Genomic DNA, 24,932 nt, shown 5'->3' with positions numbered 1-24,932 from the left:
ATACCCTGGACTTTCCTCCATCATCACCCCATCCTAACTCACTTGCCCCTCTACTTCTTAGCACTTTGACAATATACAAGTATGGAGTATGTCAAACTTATTTAAGTATGTATTTGTATAACCATGTTCAAAGATTGTAATTCAAATGTACAGTAATGTTCAAATCGGAAAGACCTGTAGTTGGCTGCAGTGATCACACCAGGAGCGATAGCGGGGCACCAACATCTGCAAAATGAGTTGGCAAAGGGTACAGTAAGTGGGCATAGAAGTGGGAAATAACAGCATGCCAGTGCCAAAGATATACAAATAATTGTCAATGAAATGTGAAGTGACACTGTCTTACCTGTGTGTCATTAGAAGTATTGTAAAATCACTGCAGTTCTGTTGTCCTCATCCTCATCCTCTGCCTCCTCATCCTCACTGTCCACAGGGCCCACTGCTGCCACTCAGCCATCTCCAGCCTCCTCGTCCTGCAGAAAAGGCACATGGCGTCTCAGGGCCAGGTTGCGCAACATGCAGCATGCCACAATTGTCTGGCAGACCTTCTTTGGTGAGTAGCACAGGGATCCACCTGTTAGATGGAGGTACTGTAACCTGGCCTTCAGGAGGAGGAGGCCAAAGGTACGTTTGGTAATCCTTCTTGTTTTCCCATGTGCCTCATTGTAATGTTCTTCTGTCCTTTTCCTGGGATTCCTCACAGGGGTCAGTAGCAATGATAGGTTTGGTTAACCAGAGTCACCTGCAAATATCAAGGGACAACATTTAGCCACACACTATCCCATATGGCCCACATCATACCTATACACCAACATATACTGGGTGGGAACCAGGGCTCACCTATTAGCCACACCCGGTGTCTCTGTAGTTGGCCCATCAAATTTGGGATGCTGCTATTCCTCAGGATAAAGGCATCATGCACTGACCCAGGATACTTACCATTGTCATGGGAGATGTACTAGTCCGCCAAGCACACCATCTGAACATTCTTTGACTGAAAACTCTTTCAATTTCTGAACACCTGTTCATTTTGCTGGGGGGGGGGGGGTGCAATATATGTACCATCAATTGCCCCAATGATGTTGGGGATATGTCCCATTGCATGGAAGTCAGCTTTCACTGTGGCCAAATCCTCCACCTGGGGGAAAACAATGTAGCTGCACATGTGTTTAATCAGGGCAGACAACACTCTGGTCAGCACTATTGAGAACATTGGCTGTGACATTCCTGCTGCCAAGCCCACTGTCACTTGGAAGGAACTAGTTGCCAGGAAATGGAGCACAGATAGGACTTGCACAAGAGGGGGGATCCCAGTGGGGTGACGGATTGCAGATATTAGGTCAGGCTCCAATTGGGCACACAGGTCCGTGATTGTGGCCCTGTCAAGTCTATAGGTGAGGATAATGTGCCTGTCCTCCATTGTTGCCAAGTCCACCAGGGGTCTGTACAAGGGGGTATGTTTCCATCTCCTATCCATCCGCAGTGGTAGCAATCTATGGGGCAAAAGGGTGAGGAGCCGGTCACAAACTGTAAATTGTAGCCACAACAGTACAATGCATGATGTTCATTTTTAATGTAGAAGTGGCATATATCCTATATGTCCAATTTTAAACTGTGACGCAGTTTTTATCCAGGGCCTGCCCCCCACCCACTGACATGGCATCTGCCTGTCCTGTGTGGAGGGACAGGTGGAAGTGAGGTAATTCCGCTGATGTTGTGCACCGTTGTGGTAGGCGGTTTCGATCCGCAGTACAACTCCTCATTGGTTATTATTAGGCCCTATAGGGTACATTGGCCAATGGTGATGTACGCCGCCGGTGACGGAATGCACCGCCGTGGACATAACCACCATTTTCTATCTGATCACTCACTTGCTACCTGACCTTCAACAGGAGAGGACCTGCAGTGCATGTGCTGCTGTGACCTGTGTCTGGAACCTACCATGGCTCGTGTGACTGGGGAAATGGCAGAGTTGGAGGGATTGGTGGATGGGGTCCTACCGCAGTACGGACTGCTGTATGGGCCTCCAGACCAGCAGGTGAGCACACTGTGAGCACAATGCATGGGGCATAAATGCAAGGGGTGTTGTGTGTGAAGGCCTGTGTATTGTCCCCTGAGTGGCGTGCAGCTTGTGTGCTGGGCCCTGTGTGTGCCATAAATGGTCTGATACCTTTTCCTGTGTGTATTTTTCTGCTGGTTAGCTCCCATCAAAAGAAGGGTATATAACGTTCCATCGCCAAGGACATGCGGACCCTGAGGGTCAACGGCAGGCAGAGCACCCACTGTCAGAAACAGTGGGAGGACCTGAGACGCTGGGCACGGAAGATGGTGGAGGCCCAGCTTGGGATGGCCTCTCAATAAGGAAGGGGTGCCCTGACCCACCGATGGCCCGCATACTGGCGGTGGCATATACAGAGCTGGATGGGCACCTGAGGGCATCACAGCAGCTACTAGGGGGTGAGTACAGTGTCCATCATTACAACCTACGCATGGTTGGGGGGTACCCGGGTGGGGTTTGTGTGTCAGTGGATGCCCCTAGGCCAGGCCTGACATTGCAGAGTAGGTCCCTTGTTGGGCAGGGTTCTGAAGTGATAATCCTGCTACCTAACTTGTAGGCATCTGCTACTGATCAGGGCTGTGTGGGTCTAAGGTGTGCTGTAGTTGGCGGTATGTACCCCTCCCAATGCCCTGGTGGCTAGCATTATTACTGGTGGTGCATTGCATAGTGTGTACGGCTGTTCCCTGTGAGTGACGGTGGTGTGTACGCCAATGGTGGTGTTGGTGCAGCCATTGACCAAGTGTATTCTTTGTCTCTTCCCTCCCATTTTTGTTTTGTCATCCTGTCCTTATGTACATTAGCATCATCTGTCGGAGGAGCAAAGGCACCAGCGATGGAGAGAACTGCATCTCACAGGACCCAGGAGGCAGAGACCACCGACGGTGAGGGTACCAGTGGGAAGGAAGGCAAGGAGAGCACCATGGCAGAGACTGGAGGGGGCAGTTTGGACACAGACACCTCCTCCGATGGAAGCTCCGTGGTGGAGGCAGACACTTCTGTGACCACCCCAGCTACAGCCGCCACCCCCATACCAGCACCGCCCTCCCAGCAGTCCCTCAGCGAGTTGCCCGTGCCCGCTCACCCAGGAGGGTGGGCATCTCCTTCGCCTTAGACACCTTAGGCCCTGCCCCAGTGAGCCCTGCTGCCCTGAGTGAGGAGGCTATTGAACTCCTGAGATCCATCTCTGTTGGGCAGTCAACCATTGTGAATGCCATCCAGGGGCTGGCAGCCCAAATGCAACAGACTAATGCATTTCAGTAGGGCATTCACACTGGCTTGACAGCCCAATAGATATTAATCCAGGCTCTGGCCTCCTCTTTGATGGCAGCCATTGTCCCTGTTTCCACCCTTCCCCCTTCAGCCCCATCCTATCCCAAGCACACAGGCAGAGGAGCATGCACACAGGACAACAAACAAGAGTGTCACAGGCAAACACAAGCACCATACTTCATCCCACAGGCACTCACAAAAACAACATCCAGATGCAGACATACTAACACCCACTGCCTCCACTGTGTCCTCCTCCTCCTGCACCTCCCTCCCAGTTGCGTCTACACTCACACCTGCATGCACTACGTCCTCATCCACTACCTCCATCACCAGCACACCTATCAGAACACACACCTCACTGGCAGACACCAACACAACAGCCATGCACACGTGTCCTATATCCTCTCCCACTGTGTCTGTCCCCCCCAAGGTACACAAACGCAGGCACTCAGACACCCAACAGCCATCTATCCCAAGCATCTGCACCCAAAAACAGCAGACAGGGACCTCCTGCAACCACTCCCTTTTCCTCCACTCCCAAACCTTCTCCTTCTTCCTGTCCCAATGTCCCTAAGAAGCTTTTCCTCTCCACCATTGACCTCTTCCCTACCCCGATCGTTCACGTCTGGCCAGGGTGGCAATAACCCAGGCAAGCACCTCAGCCAACCCGTCCACAGAACCGGTAGTCTCCACGCCCACTCATGGTGGGAAAGGATTCAGGGCACCAGGCAGCCTCAAGGAATGGGCGAGGAGCCTGCCCCTACGGCTGCCAGAAAGGGCAAGGAGCTATCAACAGCTGCTGCCAGGAAGGGCAAGGAACCTGCCCCTAATGCTGCCAGGAAGGGCAAGGAGCCATCAAGAGCTGCTGCCAGGAAGGGCAAGGAGCCTGCCCCAAGTGCTGCCCGGAAGGGCAAGAAGCCATCCACTGCTGCTGGCAGGAAGGGCAAGGGGCCTGGTGCAGGGACTCAGTCGGAGTCCCCAACAACAACCATGGTTGTGCAGCCATCAGAGGACATACAGGAGTGGAGGAAGAGGGAGTGGTTGTAGGAGGAGGAAGTGGTGCAGGTTCATGGACAGTGCATGTGTGAGGTGGATGGCTGTTGGGGTCTGAGTGGGAGAGTTTATGTGTCTTTGGAGGTGGGGGCAGACAGGGCGGGGGAGGACAAACAGGACGTGTGGATGGATGTTGTGGTGGTGTTTGCAAGTGAGGTGGGTGTGCTGCATGAGGTGGTGATGGTGGTGACTGCGCATGTGGTGTGTGGGGTGCATGCCTGCAACTCAGCTGTTGTGGTGACTGTGGGCAAGACTGTGCAGGTGACAGCATATAGGACTGTTGATGCTGTGCATGCAAGTGTTAGTGCTGATGTGACTGTGAGGGAGGAGAGGGAGACAGTGGAGGCAGTGTAGGCATCTGTGTGTTGGCTGTGTGTGTGCTTGTGGACTGAAATGTGGTGCCTGTGTTTGTCTGTGCGAGTCCTATCTGTTGTTTTGGGTGCATGCTTGTCAGAATGTGTCATGGGATGGGTTGGTGAGAGGAGACAGGGACTGGGAAGAGGTAGTTGGAGGGGGAGCCTGAAACAGGCCGTCAGAGAGGAGGCAGTAAGAGAGGAGGCAGGAGCCTGAAACCGTCTCTGTAGGGCCTCCAAGCAACTGTGAATGCCCTCCAGGAAGGCATTGCATTGCTGCATCTGGGATGCCAGCCCCTGGATGGCATTCACTATGGTTGACTTCCATACAGAGATGGATCTCAGGAGGTCAATAGCATCCACACTGAGGGCAGCAGTGCTGACTGGGGTCAGGGCCTGAGGTGCCTGGGGTGCCTGGGGTGAGGGACAATCCCACCCTCCAGGGTGAAGGGGCACAGGCAACTGGGTGGAGGGCTACTGGGAGGGTGGTGCTGGTACGGGGGTGGCAGAAGATGAAGTAGCTGTGTTGGTCCCAGAGATGCCCGCCACCACCAGGGAGCTTCCATCAGAGGAGGAATCAGAGACAGTTGTATCAGCTCCTCTCTGCCCCTCGCCCTCCATCCCACTGGTCCCCTTGGCATCGGTGCACTCTGCCTCCTGAGCTGTGTGGGCTGCAGCTTCTCACTCACCTGTGCCCCTGCTCCTTTGCCAAATGATGCTAATGCACACATGGGCAGGATAACATAAGGAGAGGGGGGGGAGAAAGAATGGGAGCACAGGGTTAGTGAAATCACCAACAGCACAGATGGCATACACATCACTATCACACACTGGGACTAAGAATGGGAAGTATGGCCCACAGTGGCATACCATTGGCTAGGTATTACAGTAGGTAGGAGCCAAACACTGTCACCTGCACACCTACTGGGACCAACTAAGCCCTATCTGCCATAGAAAGCCAGTTATCTAGCAATTCAAAATGATGTGCATACGATCCTACATACCTAAGCAGAACCACGCAGCATTGTCTAAAGTGGCATATTCAGGCATCCACTGACTAGAACCATGCACCTAAATCCCATGCCAGGCAACATATGATGAATATCACAAACACAGTACTCACCCCCTTGTGACTGCTGTGCTGACTTCAAGGGCCTGTCCAGCTCTGGGTAGGCCACAGCCTGTAGGTTGGCCACGGGGGGTCATGCTCTGACGGGCACTGCTCCCTCGTTGGAAAGCCATTCCCAGATGGGCCTCTGCGGGCTTCCAGGCCCAGCGTCTCAGGTTCTCCCACCATTTCCTGCAGTGAGTGCTCTGCCAGCTATGGACCCCCAGGGTCCACACATCCTTGGTGGTGGCACACCACAACTTCTTCTTCTGATGGATGCTGACCTGCAGAGGAAACACACAGAGAGGGACACCATGAAACATACAGACAAGCTTGTCACCCATATAGCCTACATACAGCATTTGCCCCTCATCAGCACACACATGACCCGTACCTCTTCATTCACATTGTCTCCAGCCATACCCCCACATGACAAACTGCCAGCACACCCATACATCTACATGCAGCCATGTCCCATGCAACGTACCCATGATGTATTCACCTGTTGGTCTGGAGGCCCATACAACTGTCCATACAGGGGTAGGACCCCATCCACAAGCCTCTCCAACTCCTCCGATGTGAAGGCTGGGGCCCCTTCCCCTGTTGCACGGGCCATGGCAGGTGCCAGACACAGGTCACAGCAGCACACACAGTAGAGATGTAGTCCAGTGGAAAGTCAGGAATCAAGTGGATTAGTAGGAAGAAAATGACAGTCACGTCCGGGGTGGTGAACACCGTCACCACTGGCGTTGATCATCATTGGTTCCTGTACTATATAGAGCCCCATGTTAGCCAATGAGGAATTGCACACCGGTGCAGACTGCCTTCCGCCATGATGCATAACGCCAGTGGAGTGAGGCCACTTCCACCTGTCTCTGCAAACAGGACAGGTGGTTGCCATTTCCTACTGCTAGTACTCATGTATTGAATTTAAAAGTGCATCATTGTTGTCGACTGTACACACATAGAAAATGTTAGTGTCCAGCATACGTGCCTGCTCTGTGTACTCTGATGTTGTGTGTCCATAGGTCCTGTTGTCACACCCTTTTTACTTTTGGCTCACTTAGGTACCAACCACTGCGGAAGAATAGGATGAGGAGGCAAGCACCTGTGTACAGACCCCTTGTGGACTTGGCTACACTGGAGGACAGGCACATCATACTCACCTATCATCTGGACAGGGTCACAATCACAGAGTGGTGTGCACAATTGGAGCCTGACCTGCTACCTGCTATCCGTTGCACCACTGTAATTCCCCCTCTTGTGCAGGTAATATCAGTGCTCCATTTCCTTGCAACAGGTTCTTTCCAAGAGATTGTGGGCTTGGCTGCAGGAATGTCACAGCTAATTGTGCTTGGAAGGGTTTTCCTGCCTTGCTCAAACACGGGCGGCTACATCACATTCCCCCATGTTGTTGGCTTGCCCACTGTAAAGGTTGGATTCTGTGCAATGGACACATATCACATGTGATGGTGGCCATTGACGGCACCCATATTGCTGTAGTCCCTCCCAGGGAAAATGAACAGGTGTACAGGAATAGAAAGAGTTTCCACTCACTTAGTGTCCAGATAATGTGCCTTGCTGACCAGTACTTCTCCCACGTCACTGCCAAGTATCCTGGGTCTGTGCATGATGCCTTTGTCCTGAGGAATAGCAGTGTCCCACAGCTGATGGCACAACTACAAAGGCACAGAGAGTGGCTCATAGGTGAGCTTGAGTCCCCACCCAATGTATGTCTATGTATGCCTACAGGAGTCATACCCTATGCCATTGTGCAAGGCTAATGTGTGTTCCTCACTTCTTCAAGGTGACTCCGGCTACCCAAACCTGTCCTGGCTCTTGACCCCTGTTAGTAATCTGAAAACAGGGGCTGAGAATAGGTACAATGATGCTCCTGGGTGTACCAGGAGGATTTTTAAACCCACCATCGCTCTCCTGAAGGCCAGGTTCAGGTGCCTCCATCTGACAGGTAGATCCCTATGCTACTCTCCTGAGAAGGCCTGCAAGATTGTTGTGGTATGCTGAATGCTGCAGATTTTGGCCCTCAAATGCCATGTGCCCTATCTGCAGGAGGAGGGGGTGACAATGGACCTCTGGCAGCAGTGGACACTTAGGACAGTGAGGAGGGAAAGAGGAGGAGGATGTGGACAACAGGAGACATACATTCAGCAGTACTTCCAATGACACTCAGGTAAGACTGTTGAACTATACATTTCTCTATTTAAGAGTTGTGCTCTGTGGCTGTAGTATGATGCCAGTCACTACCTTTGCATCCCAACTGACTGTCACCTATGCCTTCCCTTACTGCAGATGTTGATGTGGTAACAACAGTGTAATGCTGTGATGTGAACAGACTGCTGAGACATATGTAGGATGGATGAACACATTACAGGACATTTGCACGGGATCATGCAGTTCAATACAGTTCAATACATTGTACATTTATTTCAGATAAAGCACTATTACTCAAGTTGCGTCCAAGGATGTTTATTAATAAATTAGGTAAACCATCTAAAGTGCAATATGGTGGGGTGATGGTTGGGAAAAGTCCAGTGTAGTCGGCCAGTCTGTTTGTACCACATGTCCAGTGTCCAAGGGGCCATAGGAAGAGAAGCAATGGCAGTTCAAAGTGAACAAGGTGACACAGTACAACACAAGGGGTACATTCTGGATGTGCTCATTTTCCCGGTGGTGGTCTTGGTTCTGGCAACTGTCTCTGGTGTCTGTCTGGGTCACAGAAACGTTTGCAGAGTGGTTCACCTTCTGCAGAGGGAGGGGTGCCGGTGGCTTGTGAGTCCTGTGGCAGAGCCTTCTGTCCACTAGCTGCAGCTGATGTGGAGAGCTGACCAGTACACTGGCTAGTGGTAGGGGCCTGGTGTGTGATGTGTACTTCTGCATGATGTTGGCCATGTCACCCAGCACCCCTGCAATGGAGGCCATCGTAGTATTCAAGACCTGCAATGGTTGCATGACCTGCTGGTGGTATTCCCCCTGCAGCCTCTTGTTCTGCTGTATGATGTTGAGCACCTGACCCATCCTGTCCTGGGATTGTTGGTATGCCCCCAGGACGTTTGTGGGTACCTCCTGGGCAGTGGGATTCCTAGGCCTGTCCTCCCCCTGGCGAAACAGCTGTCATCCTACTGTCCCTGGCCCCTGTGCCTGTGTCCCCTGTGCCTGTGTACCTACTCCCACTGACACCAGGACCCTCATTGTCTGGTGTGGACTCGGGTCCCTGTACAGGTGGACACATTACTGATTGATGTGTCCTGGGGACAGAGGTCTGGGGGTGTTGGATGGCTGCTGTGGTGTTAGATTCAGAGGGGGGCTCTGTAGTGGACTGGCTGTAGGATGGGGTAGATGACTGACCAGTGGTCCCAGATGGGCCAGGGAGTTCATCCAGACCCCCTGAGTTGCTGTCAGTACTTGGGGTATCTTCTGATGGGGGCCTGGGTAGCCGTGGTACCTCCTCATTGGCTGGGGCACCTGTAGGGATGTAAGTGATGTGTTAGGGTACTTGTTTGTGACATAATCCACATTTCTATCTTTCCCAATGATATTGGTGTTGTCCTCCCACCTTTAGTAGTGTGTGGTAATTGATTGTGGAATTGGTAGTTCTTAATGCTGTGCATGCATTATTGGTGGGTGTGCATGCAGAGCTGGAAGGGATGTGCTTGCAGTGGGTATGGCATGCGAGGGTTGACATTTAGGTGTGATAATTGGGATGGTGCACTGTGTGATATGGAGAGGGGTGAAGAGAGTCAGGCTGAGGGTGTGAGATGGCATGCAGGTATGGGGGGTGATAGGTTGTAAATGGTGACTCACCAGTGTCCAGTCCTCCGGCTTCTTCCGTGAGTCCTTCAGAATGCAGTATTGCCAAGACTTGCTCCTCCCATGCAGTCAGCTGTATGGGAGGAGGTGGGAGGCCACCGCCAGTACTCCTGATGGTTAGCTGGTGCCTTGCTGCAATGGAACGCACCTTCCCCTGTAGGACGTTCCGCCTCTTCTTTATGTCATCCCTTGTGCAGGGATATTGTCCCACAGCATTCACCCTGTCCACGATTTCCCACCATAGCTCCATATTCCTGGCAATGGAAATCTGCTATGCCTGTGCTCCATACAGCTGTAGCTCTACCCTGACTATTTCTTCCACCATGACCCGCAACTCCTCAGTAGTTAAACGGGGGTACCTTTGTGGAGACATGGGTGGCGTGTGTTGTACAGAGGGTGATGTGTGATGTGGTGGGGTGTGTGGTGGGTAGTGTGTGACTCATGTATAAGTAGTTGTGGTATGTGTATGGGATTGACATGGCAAGGTTTGACAGTCTTCTCGTGTTTACAAAGGTTTGTGGGTGTTGTGGGGGTGTGTTTTATAGTGCCGTTCGTGGGCGTGTGGGGTGTGTGTAATTGGGTCAGGTTTGGTTCCTTTGTTCTGGCCAATTTTGTATTGTCTTGTATTTGGGTGGCCATTCCCACCTTGGCGGTGTGCACTGGCAATGGTTTACTGCCGTTGAATGTCTGCTATGGTGATTTGTGGGTCATTATTTGGAGGGCGTTGTTTTGGTGGTGTAACGGTATGTTTGCTAGTTCTGACAGTTTATCGCGTTCAGTGGGTCTGGCGGATTTGTGGCTTGGTTCTGTCAGTTTTCTGTGTATGTGTCATAATCTGGCAGATGGATGTTCACCTCCACGGCGTTATGTTGGTGGCAGTCACTGCGGCAGTAGTCGGTATTTACCGCCAATGTCATAATGAGGGCCTATCTGTCTTAAAGGGGTTGAGGGGGTTGATGTGTATCATGTCTGGCATGACATATGTGTAGTATTAGATAAGTTAAGTGTAGATATATTAAGGTATTCCTAAAATAAATTTTAGTAGTTAGATTAAGATTATCTAAATCAGAATAGGTAAAATGAGTTAGTGTAGCTAGATTTGCATTAAACATGTTGCATTAGATATTAATTACATGTGTTTGCTACTTTGACAATTGCTTTGTGGTTAACTGTGCAGGAGTTGACATATATTGTTAGGTGGTGTTAGGCACATATTGTAGGTTTTCAATGCAGTTTTTGTTTACATGTGTGACTAGGCAGAAGACCCCTGGAACCGGCCCTGTGAGGTTTGCAATGGATTGACATAAGAGATCCTCACACCTGATTGGATGATGTAAGAGGCACTCCAGCTGTGAATGGACACTTATGGTAAAACAGTTATTCCCGTATTGTTGCAGTGTGCGTGTGATTCATGGTACATTTTAGATAGATGGTTGATTTTAGCCATCAATTGTTAGTGTTCTGTGTGGTTTTGGCTCAAACAGTTCTCCTCCTGGACTTCTCAGCTCGCATTCAACACCATCTGCCACCACACCCTATGCACTAGCCTCAGTGACTCAGAAATCTGCGACAGAGCCCTGGACTGGATCAACTCCTTTCTCACCAGAAGAACTCAGAGACTCTGCCTCCCTCCATTCTGCCCTGAAGCAACCAAAATAATCTGCGGCATACCACAGGGTTCGTCCTTCAGCCCAACCGCTTTCAACGTCTACATGGCTCTGCTCGCTAGCAACGCCCAATCTCACAACCTCAACATCATCTCATATGCTGATGACACCCAGCTGATCCTCTCCCTCACCAAGGACACCGCAAAGACCAACCTCCACGAAGGAATAAAGGCCATCGCCAAATGGATAAAGAGCAGCTGCCTGAAACTGAATTCTGACAAGACTGAGGTCCTCATCTGCGGCTCCACCGCCTCCGCATGGGATGACTCCTGGTGGTCTGCCACACTGGGAACCGCACCCGCACCCACGGACCAGGCACGCAACCTGGGATTCATCCGTGACTCTTCACTATCTATGATCCACCAAGTCAACGCCATCTCTCCTCCTGCTTCAACACCCTCCACATGCTTCAGAAGATCTACAAATGGATCCCCACTGAAACCAGAAGAACAGTCACCCCATCCCTCGTAAGCAGAAAACTGGATTACGGCAATGCCCTCTACGCAGGAACCACAGCCAAACTCCAGACAAGACTGCAACACATCCAGAACGCCTCCGCAAGCCTCATCCTGGACATCCCTTGCTACTGCCACATCACAGCCCACCTGAGAGACCTACATTGGCTCCCCGTCAACAAGAGAATCACCTTCAAATGCCTCACTCACGCTCACAAGGCACTGCTCAACACTGGACCAGAATACCTGAACAGACTGCTCTCCTTCTACACCCCGACCCGACAGCTCCGCTCCACTGTCCTTGCCCTCGTCACGTCCATGCATCGCAAGAACAACTACTGGCGGCAGACCGTTCTCACACCTCGCTGCCAAGACGTGGAACACTCTTCCTACCCACCTGCGTCAGACCAAGCACTTCCTTACCTTCAGAGTTCCAAGAGATGGCTGTTCGAACAGTAGCAGACTCTCCCCCTCAGCGCCTTGAGACCCTCACGGGTGAATAGTACACTTTATAAGTTCCCTCATTGATTGATTGATTGTAACACTGATGTCTGCCACTTATAGACACCCTTGCAACATTTTCTTGTCACAGCAGTGTTGTTTGATGGTTAGTATCCATGGATGTGTGACTTCATTCACCATTACTATTCACTGAATGCTATTTGTTGCACTTCATGTTTGTGAACTTAAGTAACTACTTGCTAGTCATGATGCACACAGGGTTCACCAAAAATATTTCCCTCTGCTTCTGCAGCTTTGTCCATGGCTCTATAATACACATGTCTCTTTGGGTAGTAGTTAGTGTCTTTGGGTTCCAACATCCACAATGGTCTAATTAGTCCAAACACTAACAGATGTACAACAAAGGGGTTGAAGTCAGTGCACTTATTTACATGTGCAAAACTATGTACGATCACGGGCACAGTTCTTTCTGCAACAACCCCAGAAGTTGACATGAGCCACAGGATACCCAGATGAAGTCCATAGGGGATACATGTCATGAAACAGGTTGAGGAGAGGAGTACTCAATGAAGAGAAGATCGAAATTGCCATTAGAGAAGGGAGGTCACATTAACTGTCCCCAATTGACTAAGATCAACAGGTCAGAAATGACAACCTAGACAGTTCCAGATGGCAAGTGCGGTGGCATGTAACTCAACACATGTCCAGTGGGAAACTGGCCGGGTGGCACCGGCAAATGTTACTGGGCAGTTCACCTGAAAGTGGTGAAATCTACTTCTTCAGCCTCTGATGTGAGTTGTACTTCCCTTTTGGGTGGTGTTGTTTGTGCTGGAGGCATCTCAGACACACACATCAGGGGCTGAAGAAGTGGCTTGCCGGTCCCCAGTAGCATTTGCCTGTGCCAACAAGGAAGGCAGCATAGTGCGGAGAAGGGCCTGCTGGCTTGTGAACACAGCTATAATGTCACAGTGGAAGGCACCCATAGTTCCGATATGGAAGTCCTGCTTCTGCTCCATGGATTCTAGGATGTTATATATGGCCCCCAGATGGCTGGCAACATCACTGGTGTCACATTGGCAGGGCTCATGTTGTTGCCTTTGCCTCATGACACCAGTGATGTGAGCCAGGGACTGTTACAATCTCAGGAGTGGAGTGTATGTGACTCTGATAGCATCCGAGGTGTCCTTATTGGGAATGAGGCACCTACACCTCGAGGGTTCCCACAATAATCTCCATCCCTGCCCACAACCTCATCCAACATCTGCTGCTGGACTCCTATTGCTTGGCATTGAAACATAACCTGTAGGTACTCGGATTCCAGAGGCAGGCTGGGACTTGCAGATGGTGTAGGTTGGGCTGTAGGTGGTTCCTTTGGAGACCTAATGATGCTGTCAGCTTCTTCCACTCACAGAGAAAGTGAGACAATGTACTTCAAGATTTGCTGGAAGGTATCATCGTCCATGGTGGTGGAATGGCCTTGGCAGGAGATTTGTCTTCCTGGACAGGCAGCTGGTCAGAAGAAGCAGTTTCTCCCTCTGTATTAAAAAATATATATGTCAATGTTGTTCAGTGCTAGATGATGACAGCAGTTATCTGGCTGACATACAGCATTTGAGGTCTTTCACTTTTAACTCAACATTGATGTGTGGTACTTATGTGACTTGTATGTATTGAGGAGACTTGGCAATGTATTTACCTTTCAGATGGCAAGTTCTATGCATAGCGACACTGTGTGGCAAAAGTGTTTGTTTGTGCCATAATACACATTACAACACGGTTACATAGCTTGTTGGCCTGCCCTGCCAGTGCAGATAGTTTGAATTGAGGTACACATCCAGCGTGGTGATTGGCACTTCTTTTATTGGTGGCTAATTATCACATATTTTTATGTATTCATGGCACTAGTGTCTACATTGCACAAACATTGTTCCAGATCAGCAGTGATCCTGTCATTCCCTGAGGCCACTACTATGGCCATAGCTCCTATAATCATACACAGTGTTTGTTGATGCATTCATTTTGATCCAGCTGTCAGCCTTAAACATGCTACCTTATGACAGTGTGCCTTGCTGTAATATCTGGCATGCACATTGTGCATTCATTTTTCCAAGGTGCATGGTGGTCATGCATCCACACTACACAGCTGTTACACTGCAGGATTGCTTAGGTGCATGTTTTTGTCATGTGTATGCTATTTGCCTAAACAGTGCCCAGTGTGTGAACTCTGTGGGTATATAACAGTAAAACTAGGTAGCTAGCTAGCACTGACTCTCACACCATTTCATTGTTACCAGAGTTGAATATCTTCAAAGTATCACACATTGTTACCTGCATCCCCACTCACTTGAGCATGTACATGACTTTTCTTGCACTCCTCATTTGGGCTCAATAACTCCGCTTACTGTAACACACAGGTGGAAGCCTGATAATGCATTGCTCCACATTTAATGCTAAAGCAGACATTTGCGTGCACCTCTACCAATTGCCAGACATGACTTAATGCTTTTGTGAGCTATTTATCTGGTTGAATCCACACATACTAGTATTTTTGGTTATTCATGACATGTACCTACCCAGGTTATGCACTTCCCTTTACCCGTACTTCCCAACCTCAATAGATCACAGATTCCTGCCAATGGTTATAGCAACCTAGTTCATCCTGTCACTTCTGATTTCACTGTGTGTCCCCCTTCCTGCTTTGACATGTGTATTGTAGTCTGACTTTTCTTCTTCCAAACCCTTTGTAGCACGTGCTACAGCTCCCCCCTTGTGCACATCAAATGTTGGAGGTAGCACACCTATGCCCTCTTCTATGTCATCCTTTCCCAACAGCAACAGATGTGTGACAATGTCTAACATAGAGATGCATGTGTATAGCTCTGGATACCTTGCAGTACACATGCCACTTCTCACCTTCTTGCTATGCAATGTGCCCCCACTGAAACACCGCAACAGTTAAATGTCTTCAGCCACACTTACATTTAAGAGCACTATCAGGGGACAACCTGTTTTACACACCGTCTACTGCTTTACAAAACACATAACTTGATGGTGTTGGCTACCATGGCCCCACCATGCTCGCTTACACCCCACACATCCTGGCATCCGTGTGGAATGTAGTATAGTACTGGTGGCTAAGAGACATATTTACAATCTGTATGCATCCCACATGGAGACCCACATGGAGACACAACAATTGCATACATTGCAGACCCATATGTATGAGGCTACACAAAGGCTATTCACATATCTTTGGATGGCATCATAGATATTGATTGATGCAAGGCGTGATAAAATGGCTGTCTTACCTCAGTCTGCATCAGGGTTCGTTCCATGTGCATTGTTATGGGTTTTCCAGCATAACACGCATAGCTTTGTACTCTTTCCTAGATTTCCTAAATAGATAAAACTGGACATGTGTACAGACACATATGCCTACTGAGGGAAGGCCTATAAAAGAAAATTACATTTTGACTAATTATTCCCTGTTTCTGTGTGCGCTGCATTTTGCTGCACAGATAGGAAGAGGTAAATGCCTCCATGTAATATTATTGTGCAGGTACGTATGCCTTCCTACACAAAGACATTCCTGCATGCAACGTTACCACCTTTGCAACAGGTTGCACATGTGCCAGCCTGGACGCTAGGCAGACATTAGGGTGGGGGCACAGGTGTGAGGGAGTTTTATCAACAAACATGGCATTTGTGCCCTTTATCTGTTGTGCAGGGCAGTACTGCATAATCATTTACTGTGCTGCACTGGGTCTGCATTACAGTGCTTGTACCCCTCAGGACATGGTTCTGCATGTGATCCTACGTGGTGGTACTTCACTTGCCCAACACACGACTCTCCTCTCAGATGAAGAATTGATCCTATGACACCCTGTTTTGTTTTAGTTTATATGAGTTTTCCTTTTGATATTGCCATGGTAATTGCCTTGGCAATAGAATCCTCGAGCTGGGGATTCTACGGGGAAACGGTTGGAGATCGGGGAGAAAGAAAGCATCGACGAAAGGTTGTGGTTTATGCTGTTGTGGGTGGATGCACAATAAAAAGATCATAAATAAGAAGGAAACGTCTCCATGTCAAGTGGCGACGAGTTATAACTTCACATCCACCCTTCATCGGACCCATGTACCGGCTACACGATTTTGGTGGAATTCGAGCGGTATTGGCAGTAGCTTACAAGATAGCGCCTGTGCCGAGTTAAGTGCATATCAAGATATTTGTGAATGTTTTCAAGCTTCAGGGCGGCGTGCGGTGTAATAGCAGGTACAGCTGATTGTAAGTGACGCGTTTTGTTAAATACGTGCATTTCTTTAAAAGCATCTCTTTTAAACTACGACGCGGCTACCTAAAGCTTCTACATTCGCAATCTCTGACTGTTGCTGCCACAGGCTGATTACGGACACATCTCAAGCATTAATACCGCAATGGTTACAGCATTAATACTGTAATAATTATGACATTCTCAACAGCATAAACCTACTGTATCCTGGTGTACTGTGTCCATCTTTCTCTCTCACCGACACTGAAGAAACATGGGATTTTTTTTTAATTTTTTTTAGGCAATAAAACAGGAAGTTCCTTCACTACAGGAAATGAATATAAACTAGTGTGCTAACAGAAGGAGAACTCTGGCACATTCAGGAAGTACAACAGAAGAATATTTTACCAGACAGTTTTATCTACATTTTATATTCCTTATCATTAACAATGACTCGTCAGCCTCTTCTCAGCATGTCTCAGCCTCCACAATTCCTAGCCTTTTGGTGGTCGCATAAATGTCGTCATGGAAAGACACAAGTTCTTCATGAGAGTGCAAGCCAAAGATGAAAGGGTTGGTAATTACATTGCTTCACTCGACATTGGCTCAAACATTAGACTTTGCTGAACTCACGGACTCCCTTAATACTTGACCAACTTGTGCGTTGTACCAACAACTCTAGAGTCCAAGAGAAACTACTGGCAAATAACCCAACCTTGCAGGAAGCACAGATTATCGCTGAGAGCATGGAACATGCCATTTTATGGGCCAAAGAGATGAAGGGTGCAGGTCCCAGTCATGGCATCCATGCTGAACCTACATTTCCGGTTTCTTCTTGTGATTGTGCTCAGGAATGTGCCCTTGTGCAGAAAGTGTCCAGTAAAGTAAAAATAGTAACGATACTCTGGAGAAAGGCAACGTCAGATGTTACAAGTGTGGCAATGTTGGTCATTTGGCTAACAAACCGAAATGCTTTGCTAGAAATGTAAATTGCAGGAATTGTGGAAAAAGGGGGCATTTAGCAAAAGTTTGCAAAAGTTCAAAAGTGAATATAGTCAGCGAGTCAACAAGCACACAACAGATGATTTTGCATGTTGATTACACCAATCAACAGTGCAGTGAAAACAAGCTAGTCATGCCAAAATGTGATATTGGTGTTGATGGGAAAACTGTCCCAGTTCTTGCTGATTCAGGTTCCCCGTTTACGCTAACCTGACCAGGTTGTTTCTGTTTCTAATCTGGGTGTTAATGAGGAAATTGTAAGTAATTTCCCAGAGGTCTTTAGTGACGGGCTCGGACTACTGAAAAATTTCAAACATAAAATCTTTTTAAAATCCAATGCCAGACCGGCTGTATACAAAGTGAGGAAGGTGCCTCACCTGATGTTGCAGCCCTTGCAAGATGAGCTTGACAGATTACTGGGTTTGGGTGTCATAGAAGAGATTGAAGCCTCAGAGTGGTTGGCGCCCATAGTTTTGGCTCGCAAAGATAACGGAAAAAAAAATCAGATTATGTGTTGACCTTAGGGGTCTCAATCAATGCATTTGGGTAGACCGTCAGCCGTTGCCTAATATCAATGAGACTTTGACCATGTTAACTGGGGCTAATGTGTTCAGTGTTTTGGACCTTTCAGCAGCGCACCATCAGATCCTGTTCGATGAAGATTCAAGACATCTTACCTCCTTTGTTACTGCTTTGGGGGCGTTCAGATATGTTAGAATGCCTTTTGGTTTGGCATCTGCTTCTGCTTGTTTTCAAAGAATAATGAAGGAGGTATTCAAAGGTCTTGATTCTGTCTTGTTTTTTCAGGACAACATCCTTGTTTATGACAAAGACACCGACAAGCATGATACCATCCTGAAAGCTGTACTTGTGAGGCTGAGAGAGAATGGGTTGAGTGTGAAGAAGGAGAAATGTGAGTTTAGAGTTGGAACTGTTTCTTTTCTTGGTCACACTATCTCTGGAGATGGTATCAAACCAAAATTAGAGTTGGCAAAATCAATTATGTCAGTACCAACACCTTTAGACAAAGATCAAGTACGATAATTTCTTGGTCTTGCAGAATACTACTCTAAATTTGTCAAGAATTTTGCGAGTATTGTTCAACCATTGAGAATGATCCTGAAGAAGGGTGTGAAGTATAAGTGGACTCCACAGTGTGAGGAAGCGTTTAATGCGGTGAAAAATGACATAGGAAAAATGCCCACATTAGGACATTTTGATGTAAAGCGTAAAACATTCTTATCCACTGATGCTAGCTTGAAAGGCCTCGGTGCAGTTCTCCCGCAACATGTGGATGGAGAAGAAAGAGTGGTGGTGTTTGCATCACGTTCTCTTAGAAGTCAAGAAGAACGGTATTCAGTGATTGAGCGTGAGGCATTGGCAGGCACCTGGGCCATAAACCATTTCAAATATTATTTATGGGGTTTACCATTTGTACTCAGGAGTGATCACAAACCCTTAGTACAGATGTTCACCTGCCGAAACATCGAGAGTACGACACCATGTATCAAGCATTGGGTGGAGAGCTTGTTAGATTTTAATTATCTTGTGGAGTATTATCCTGGAAAGAAGAATATTCCTGCTGATTTTCTTTCTAGGTTACCAGTGGTTGATTGCAGTTCTGATGAGCAAGTTCCTGTGTTATGGATTAAAGAATCTGCTCTAGACAAGGTGGAATGGGATGGAGAATGTAGTAAAGACCCTGTTTTAAGATTAGTCATGGACTATGTGGTACAAGGTTGGCCGTGTTTGAGTGATTGTCATGAAGATACCAAAGCCTTTTGAAACGTTAGGTAGAGTTGAGTATCATCGATGGCAATTTGTTCAGAGATAACAGGTTAGTTCCTCCCTTTAGTTTACGTGAGAAACTGATTAATTTAAGCCATGAGGGACATCTAGGTAGGAATCTCACAAAAGCTAGTATCAGGGAGAGTTATTGGTGGCCGGGTCTAGATAAACAAGTAGAAGTTGTTGTGAAGGACTGTTTGCAATATGCTGGAAATGACAAATCCAGGGTAGTTCGGACTGCTCCTTTGTCCCCAGTTTCTAATCCCGATGAACTATGGGTCATACTGGGTCTGGATTTGGTGGGACCTTTTGAAACGTTTCCATACAATGAAAGATTTGTGATTGTTCTTGTTGATTACACTTCCAAATGGGTTACTGCTAGTTGTGTACACTCTGTTACCACCAGAACTGTGATAGATTTTTTGACTGATGTGTTTGCCTGTGAAGGAATTCCTGGAGTAATAGTGACCGATAATGGTGTTCAGTTCACTTCCTCAGAAATGAAGGATTTCCTTAAGAACTTGGCAATCTCTCATTATCGCACTGCACTTTATGCACCCCAAGCTAACGGGTTGGTTGAGAAAATGAATCAGTTAGTGAAGGCAAGTGTTCAATTAGCTCTGGAAAACAGAGTGCCATTAAAAACTATGTTGAGGGAGAAGTTGTGGGCCCACAGGAATGCACCCAATGTTGTTACTGGTATGTCTCCATTTCGTATTTTCAAGGGCATATTAACAGGCTCAAAGCTGAATCCTTTGTGGTTGCATCCTAAAACTCAAGGTAGTGCAAAGGTTAATAACTCAAAGAATATTCATGCTAGGGTAATTGCGAACCAGACAAAGTATAAGAAGCGATTTGATGAGAGGCGTTTTGTGCGTCAGAAGAGTTGGTGTGAAGGTGATTTGGTGTTTGTCAAGAAACCTGTGTGGTGTCCTAAAGGAGAATATAAATATATTGGACCGAAGAAGATTATAGAAGTGAATGTTGTTGTTCTAGAAGGTGGCGAAGTTTGGAGCATGTCTCGACTAGCCTAGTGTACCAAGTTGTTGGATGAACATGGTGCTGTTTTACCTGATTCGGATGTGAATGTGGGAGTAAGAAGGAGTGGAAGGAGGTGCATATATCCTAAACACCTCAGGGATTTTGTGAGTTAAAAGTATGCCCTAGTTATGCATTATGAACTGTGATAAGAACTGTAATGTAACTTTTGTAGCAGTTTTTATTACAACCTGTTAGCTCGTTCTGTATATCTTATATTATGGTTGTTTTGTTATGTAAATGTATATAGTTATGTTATCAGGTGGTTATCAATCTTTTTTATTTATTAAGGGGGGAAATGTGCTATGTTTTAGTTTCTATGAGTTTTCCTTTTGGTATTGCCATGGAAATTGCCTTGGCAATAGAATCCTCGAGCTGGGGATTCTACGGTGGAACGGTTGGAGATTGGGGAAAAAGAAAGCATCGACGAAAGGTTGCGGTTTATGCTGTTGTGGGTGGATGCACAATAAAAGTATCATAAATAAGAAGGAAACATCTCTGTGTCACACCCACATTCCATTTCATAACTTTGGTGACAAGAGTTGGCTGCATGACCCCCAGGAAACCCACTCACATTTTGGTACAAGGGGGCCTTGCATTATCCAAGTCTGGGTAGTGATCCTTCTGGTGTCCTGCCATGTTGTGGTCTTGCAGTCCTGAGGGCCTATTTACTAAAAATTGGCATAGGGCAGCACCTCAAAGATTTATGCTGGACTGCGTACACCAATTGGTAGGGATAGAGATGCACCATATTTACAAGATAGAGTGCATTTCTGTCCTTTCCCCTGTGCAGTTGCACACATAATTGCCTAACACCAATGCAGGCACACTTGCACCATGGTGCAAGTGTGTCTGCATCGTTGGCAGGACTTTTTGGGTGCTCGAAGGGACACCTTCTTGCACAACTACAGTCCAAAGAGGAGTTTTCTTCTTTATATGTGAGCTGCGTGCAGCACACATAGGCCCTCATTCTGACCCTGGCGGTCGGCGGAGAGGCGGCGGTCGGACCGCGAACAGACCGGCGGTCAGAAAAATGGCATTCTGACCGCGGCGGTCACCGCCGCGATCGCCCGCCACTTCCCCACTCCGACCGCCACGGCGGTCATGACCGCCGGGCTGGAGTTTGCGCACTCCGGCCCGGCGGTCGTCCCAAGACCGCCAACGGTATCATGACCCTGCCTACCGCCGCGGTTTCTTGCGGTCGGGAACCGCCATGCGAACCATGGCGGTAAGCACTATCGGGGCCAGGGAATTCCTTCCCTGGCACTGATAGGGGTCTCCCCCACCCCCCACTACCCACCCGAGTCCTCCCCCCACACCCTCCACCCCCCTGCAACCCCCCAGAGGTGGTACGAACCCCCTCCCCACCCCCACCCCCACCCCGACATGCACATACATGCACCCCGACATGCACACACCCCCAACATGCACATATACACACCCCCTACACACACATACACAACGGGGACACATACCCGCACACATACATGCAGACATGCGCACCTGCCGAACAGCACACATTACCCATAGACACAGCAGCACCCCCCGCCCGCATACACGCACTCACACACCCCCTCTACACACTCACACGCACACCCCCATGCACGCCCACATCACACAACACCCCCCCTCCCCTCACGGACGGTCAACTTACCTTGTGCGTTGGTCCTCCGGGAGGCGACGGGAGCCATGGGGAGGTGACCGCCAACAGAACACCGCCAACAGAAGACCGCCACACAGATATGTGGGTCGTAATTCTGTGGGCGGTGTTCTGCTGGCGTGGCGGTGGAGGTTGACCAGTCTCCACTTTTCCGCCGACCGCCAGTGTGGCTGCTGGCGGTTTCCCGGCGGAACGCTCCCAGCGGTCGGAATGCGCACAGCGGCATACCGCCGCGGTCGGCGGTCTTCACCGCGGCGGTAACTCGGCGGTCTCGCGAAAAGACCGCCAAGGTCAGAATGAGGGCCATAGTAGGGGAACACAATAAGGAGACATTAAGATATGTCTCATCATTGCACCTGCTCTGGGAAACCGTACAGTTTTGACACATTCTCAGATTTAGAGATTCAGGTAATTCTGGGGATGAGGCCAAACCAATGGGAGTTGTGTGTGAATACCCACAGCAACACCCATGGTACGCCTGCCTGATGATGTGTGAGGAAATGCAGCGACTTGCACTGTGTGGCCTTCCACCATATTTACAAGGCCATTTAAAGCCACGTAAAGTGACTTTGCATGACATAGTAGATATAGATCTGCACTACGCGCCACTAGTGCATCACAAAAAGTGACACACCAGCAACATAAGCTCCTTGTGAATAAGCCCCCAGATCTTATGCCAGGTATTGTGGGACCTGTAGTCCTCGATAATGATGTTATATATTGCATAAAAATCCCAAAATCTCAACGGTGAAGTTGGATTGGTGCAGCACATCACACATGGACTGGACGCACATGATGGCTGTAGACTGGGCTGTGTGACATGGATTTGTTTTTCTTAAGTTACATTTCTCAGATGTGTCATTGTACATGTGACCATTTGCATCCCTTTCCTTTTAACCCAGTACAGTGAAGCCCACAAAGGTAGCACACCTCACTACAGAATCTGACATATTTTGTGCTAGTGTCTCTGGTTGCCACTCACCCTGTGTTTCTTGTTGGCTCTCATGGGCTGCACTGTTGTGTCCTTCCACACCTGCCACCAACTTGTTTTTGATGACTGATGCCATCTGCTCCTCCAAGGGCATCAGCTTCTCGTGGAGCTCAGGTCCTACAGTGCGCATGGCTGCCTTCAGGTTGCTGGTCAGTTACTCATTGATCCTGCGCTTGTGGTAGTGCCAGTGCTTCTTGCAATCTGTCACAGTCCTCTTGACTTGCCCTACACTTTCTTCCCTTATGACAGTTTACAGGAGACAAGCAGTTGATGTTCATGCTTTGTCACCTCTGTTACTATTATTTGTTTCTCCTACTCACTGAAATTCAACTGCCCTCTTCCTCTTCCCTAGGGATCTGCCTGGACATCCTGACTGGTGCTAGAGGTGTTGGGGTTGTTGCCCTGACTACTGCTGCCTGCTCTATCTTTTCCTTTTTTTGAATGGGGTAAAACTTTTGATTTGGTAAAGCGTAACTTTTTGTAGAATTGCTGACACATTCCACACTCAAAAGTGATGCAAGTCCAATTTGTTTTACTTTTCGTGCTGCAAATAATCCCTGTTTGACTTTGTAAAAGGAGCCAATATTTTGTGACACCCTGTGGCATTGTGTGAATTGGTGATAGGCGTACACAGGCACAGCATTAAGTGTATCTGCCTTGCTTTCCTCTTGCCCCACACTTTGGCCTCTCACCATCACAGTGAGGCCTTTTAGAGCTGCTGAGCAGCACAAATAACACTTTTTTCCCTTGCTGGGGTGTGTCATTCAGAGAGGCACAAAGCAAATCCCTTTGTCCCCCTGCAATGAGGATCTTTTCTTCTCCACACTAAACCCATTTTGCAAAGACAAGTTAGTATCTAGGCTCACTCCATACCCCATATACCACAGCAGAGACAGAGTGATGATGGTCATAACCTGGGCCATAGAAATTATGAAATTCTGCCACTATGGAATTTTCCATATTAATATGGATTCACTGCAATTGACAGACAACCCATCACCTTTTCCATCATTTGCAGATAAAAAACCTGTTTTAGTTCAAACAGGTCAAAAGTTACTAAATCACTGCTACATGTGTGGTAGCACAGTGACAGGCCTGACAGACCCTTTTCTGTACAGTGGCAGGTTGTCTTTCAGCCACTGATTCCTGTAATTAGACATTAATCTGAGATTAATGAGAAACCATTGCTCACTTTGTGTGTATAAATGTAAATATTGAGACATAATACTGCTACAAAATGTTCTGCATTGCGCCACATATTTTGCATTTTCTTGTCACATAATTCAGTCAACCCTGCCGCGTAATTTGTTCCCCCCCTGCTGCATAATTCCCATGGTCATAAATTCCAGTTATACATTCAGGATCATAAAATACCATATGTATTTCTAAAGCTCACATCCGCCTTGAACAATATCCTGACACTCTAATAACCAATGTTCCTTGCTCCCCACCTCAGTGACACTTCTGTAGGTTAAAAGGCAGATAATGACTGCTACAATTAAAATCTAAAGACCATGAGGTCAAATATAGATCCGTGCAATTAATACATTAGACCACTGCACTAGCAGTCCAGGCTTTTCATCATGTGAGATTGTCTGTGCTTTGGTGACATCTTTAAGCAGAGGCTTCTCCCTGTTTCAAAGTGTGGCAGGGAGTTGAAGCAGACCAAACCAGAAGAGTACTTACACTGCCCACCCCTTGCCTCCCTGGCCTGCCAAATGCTGTAGCCTATGCCTGCTTACTAGCCAGTATCTTAACATCACACCTACATGCTGCTTTTCATACACTGCTATCTCATGCTTTGTTGCTGAGCTGGTGCTTACCTATGCCTTTCATCATTGGAGTCCTTTGCAGGGCTGGAGACAGCAAAGACAGTTAAGTATCACCCTTTGCTCAAACTTGGACAGCACTTGCAATTAGCCAGTGTTAGAAAT

Source organism: Pleurodeles waltl, chromosome 4_1 (assembly GCF_031143425.1).
Source record: "Pleurodeles waltl isolate 20211129_DDA chromosome 4_1, aPleWal1.hap1.20221129, whole genome shotgun sequence".
Lineage (NCBI taxonomy): Eukaryota > Metazoa > Chordata > Amphibia > Caudata > Salamandridae > Pleurodeles > Pleurodeles waltl.
Note: the sequence above shows the minus strand (reverse complement) of the source record.